The sequence below is a fragment of the Nannospalax galili genome, unplaced genomic scaffold (genome assembly GCF_000622305.1).
Source record: "Nannospalax galili isolate Female #2095 unplaced genomic scaffold, S.galili_v1.0 scaffold734, whole genome shotgun sequence".
Taxonomy (NCBI): Eukaryota; Metazoa; Chordata; class Mammalia; order Rodentia; family Spalacidae; genus Nannospalax; species Nannospalax galili.
In genome coordinates, this window is record NW_008337073.1 from 4953844 (window position 1) to 4958817 (window position 4974).

Consider the following 4974-nt stretch of genomic DNA (forward strand, 5'->3'; position numbering starts at 1 on the left):
AGGTGAGAAAATATGAGAGATAAATAAAGCCTAGCTAGTTTTGAAAACCAGAGAGAACCATATTGCTCCTACAACTTACTGACAAATTATACATAGCAGATCAAGAAATATATGTCTAGGTAAGGTTTATCTGAGAAAAATTGGTCTTTGCCCAAGATTTATCTACATGACACACAGTAATTAAAAGCACCAGACTGGTGGAACTAACCTTCTTGGATGTTTAACAAACATACTTTGAGGCCTGTACTAATTTGGTCAGCGGGACATAAAGGACATTTTTTGCTCCTTGTACTCCTGGGTCAACTAGTTCCAGGAGACTATGAGCATCTCTCAAAATGTCTTGTAATTGTGGTGGGTCACTTGTCCTCTTGGCCGAGGAGACCCCACCAGATGGACTTAACCAGTTTCCAGTCTATAAAAAGGAGGGTCAACACAGAGGAATCATTTCCTCCATGCTTCCAAGCGAAGCCAACCATGGTCAAGCAGGACCTTTGACTTATCTTCACATAGGTGGAACTGGTAAAAGAAAGGAGCCAGAGTGGCTCCTCCCAGGCCCATGTGACCCCTGAGAAACAGATCCTGAAAGTAAAAGAGTAAAAGTAAATTGGTTTATCTGGGCCAACTCTATGGCCTTAAATACCCAAAAAGAAAGTATAACCAAAGATTAAAAGGGCCAATATAATTTTTTAAGAGTCCATATTTATAGCTAAAGGCTACATAACAAGCAACAATGCCAGACAAATGATACCTTCTTTTGAGTTGATGGCCAGGGTGGCCAAAGGGATTCCCAGATAGTAACCTGTGGGAGACAAGCTTGAGCCTAGGGTGATATTGCAACTGTCCGGGTCCAGGTATCCAGACTCTGTAGTCTGAAACCCAGTATGCTAATGAGGCATCCTACCCTGTATTTTGTGATAGGACGTTAAGTCTGTTATGCTAATAGGATGCTAAGTCTGTTATGCTAATAAGTTATCCTACTTGCTGTACTGTGATAGGATGCTAAACCTGTTATGCTAATAAGGTATCCTATTTGCTGTGCTGTGATTGGACCACTATCCCTATATAAGCTTGTGCCTTCCTGCAATAAAGCAGACCTGTGTCACTGAACCTGGTCTCTTGTTTCTGAATGGGGCTCCGCTGACACAGTCTCCTCACCAGCCCTGGGTTCTGGAACCAGGCAGAAGCAGCGACGACAGAAGATGGCACCCCGTGGGCAGAATAGCGGCCTTAGCCCAGGGCAGGCAGAAGAGCAGCCTCAGCCCAGGGTGAGCAGAGGAGCAGCCTCGACGCCCATGAGAATGAAGGAGCAGCACCCACGAGAACGGAGGAGCAGCTGCCGCTGGCGGTGACCACAACAACCCAGCATAGAACTGGGAAAATGAACATCAGACCCCAATCTTATCCAAAGGAATATAGACAACTGATTACCACTAGATGAAGAACAGCTGACCCTCCTAAAACAAAGACCTCTAGGTAGGCTGACTAGATTCACCAGAAGGGCAAGTAGTGGGGAATGGCTGGATGTGCTGACAACACAGCAGACAGTAGCAGGCATATCAGAGTAGAAGGGTTCTAGTTGGGGGAGGGAGGCTATGGGAGGGTGCTACCTGGGAAGTGGGTGTATAAATAAAAAGAAAAGAAAAAAAATAATTCTTCAAAGCATAAAAATTTTCTCCTTAATAATTAGTAGACATGAAAAACATTACCATTGAAATCTACCTGATGACTTTATATCCATGCTCAGATGCCAAGGAGCTCAGATAGTAACCAACTATGACTAGTAATAATCAGATATATAGAGATTAAAAACACATGTGCATCATAGTGTCAATTGTATTAAAAATGAATTTTTCTGTTTGAAACTGTATTTTAATAATGAAATGGAGATCTTTTTTAAAGTTTAAAACCTCATTTAATTTTATGCCTTATAGGGGTTATACAGAGTACAATATTATATAACTGTATCAATTCAACTCTAAACCTAAAAATTTACAGCCAATTTTGTAAAAGATGCATCTTAGCTCTGGAAATTGTGATTGAATATGTCAGTGCTGTTGTAATGAAATGCATCTTCTAATTATATGGTTATTAAATAAATAATTTTAAAAAACAGAAAAAAAACTGAGAACATGAATCACAGTGACAATGAAGTGTGAGCCTTAAAGTCTGAACAGGAAACCTTAGGGATGGATTTGTAGTAAGATTACTGGTCCTGTAGGCCTGATTGAGATACTTCTGTAAGTTCTGATGTATCCCTCCCTTAACCATATGCAAAACTTAAAAGATGGGGTGAAGTTTTCCCAATGTTTCCAAACAGCTTCTGAGATCAAAAGAAGAAAAATCTTGTAACTCAATCAGAAATGTGAACACTGATGCAGCCTGGGAAATTTCCTCATCTTGTTTTCCACTCTGGAACTCAAATCCCGAGTTTCATCTCCCAAAACTTCTTATTCTGTATCCAGAAAAGATAAAAAGCGAACACATCTAAATAGTCACCTTGGCATATATATCAGATATTTTTATTTGTACTATTTTGTTCTATTGCTTTATATGCCATATATATATATATATAATACACATATATATGACCTTACAGAGAGAGAGAGAGAGAGAGAGAGAGAGAGAGAGAGAGTCCTGCTGAGGACTATAGTTAGCTGGCAGTGTCCTAGTACCTTGGGGATTTACTACATCATTTATGCTAGAAGCATAAATGCTCCTCATCAATGATTAACACAGCATGGTATTAGCATAGGCCTTGTGTCTAAACTGGGATCTGTCAAGTGATTTTTTTTCCTCTGAAGCTACATATTGGCATGGCCACGAATTTGTTAGAGGTGTATTGAGGTTTAAGGCTCTTTCTACCTAGTCCTTCTCCTTCTCATGATATGGTTTTGCATCTACACCAGTCTGAAGGCTCTCCTGGCCTACTATCCTCTTCATTTTAAACCCTATTTCTCTTAATATTTTGCAAGTATAAATCTTTCAGAACTCAAAATGTATAATGTCCCCTGTGTTTCAGGATGTCTCTTGTTCCAGAGTCTACTAAAAATTCTGATAGCATTGGCTCTACAATCTTGAAGCAACATCTTCAAAAATTTATAAATGCTTCTTTTTAGAATGACTCAGAGTACCACCATTAAGATCACAAGATTTTAAGGTTGGAAGGGATCTTATAATTTGTTTTGTTTTGTTTGAGGCATGGTCTCCCTAGAAGCCCTAGCTGTCCTAGAACTCACTATGTAGACCAGGCTGACCTTGATCTCACAACATCCACCTGCCTCTGCCTCCCAAGTGCTGGGATTAAAGGCGTGCACTACCACACCTGGCAAGAGCTTATAGCTTTTAAAAGAGTTTGATCATTTCCTCTATTTCTCTTTCAGTTCCTCTCCTCTTATTCCCCTAGTTTAACTCTTGAACATCAACTCAAACTGATAACTTTACATAATAGGTTATAAGTGTCAAAGAGGTTGACTTAGCTTCATAATCTGGAGAAAAAAATTAGGAAGTGATCATCTCAAAGGTAAACTAGGAAAAAATATCAGGATATAGTAGATTAAGTTAGTCATCTATGTAAATAACCTACCCTTGGAACTGTGTGAATATCAGATTTTTGTGCTTTCCAAGTTTCCAACACACAGTTGTAGTCTCAGGAAGTCATTCTTTGAAATTTGAGGTACTGTGAAGTCATCAATAGTAGGTAGCATGATCTAAGAATCAAGAATTTTAAATGTTTTTGTTTGATAGGTATGTAACAATGACCATTGATCAAAAGGACATCTATTCTCTCAGAGAACTCATTACCTGAGTGAAGTATGCATCTTCCTGGGAGAATATTACCCCCTAAGGGGACAAAAATTGTGTTTAGAGATGGCATTTGGATATTACAATGATTTTTGATCCTTTAAGGATCCACAGTACAGAAGCAGATATTCAATATATCTGAGGTTTTGGATTTCACAGGCATGCTAAGGGAAAAACAATTAGGGGATAAATAAGGAAAACAAACCTAAAATGCCTCCTGAGGGGGGTCAATTATGAAAATAAATCTGGTCTCTAGGAAAAAAGAAAAAGAGAAAAGGAAAGAAGATGAATGAGAACATAATGGAAAAGCAGAATGATGAGAGAGAATAAGGGAAGAAGAGCATGGAGATGGAGGAAAAGGGTGTGTAAATTTTTAAGACAAATATAATTTTGTCTACCACTGAACCATAAGACATACAACTTACTTTCCCCTTGATATTCTGAAATACAAGCTATTCCTCCTGTATTATTTCCATCTCTGGCAACAAAGTATTAAATATGAAAAGTAATACTACAATGTCTGCTCCTTATTAAAAGAATTCCTTTATCTCAAACCATTTTTTTTTCTTAAATACTCCAAATTCCTCACTTTTAATCTTGTAAGGTTTCCTTATTGGGTTTTTCAATACCCATTATTCCATCAATTAGTAATGTGAACTTTATCAGATTGATAGTACTTAAGACTTCAATTTTATAGCAATTATTTTTTTCATTGATCTACCATAGTAGATCATTTATTATTGCTTGAACACTCATTTTTTTCTGAAGTTTGAATTTATTCCACAGGATATAATGCTTTTATCCACCAGTATCTATGCAGAATTTGTTCCCAGATCCTCTGTGGTAAGAAAATTCATGAACACTCAAGTCTCTTATAGAAAACTGTGTATTTGTATATAACACATATATAGTCTCCTGTATCATTTAAAATCATATCTGTACTATTTATTGCTATAGTTTGGATCTTAAGTACCCCGGTGAAAGTTCATGTGGTAAAGGGTTGCTTCCCAGTGTGGTACCTTTAGGAGATAGTTGAGCCTTTACAAGGGGACCTACTAGGAGGTCCTGAAATCATTGGGAGTATGTCCTTGAAGGGAACAGTGGAGCCCAGCCCACCACTTCTATTCTTTCACTTCTCACCCATGAATTTGAGCAATTCTTTTCCATTATGCA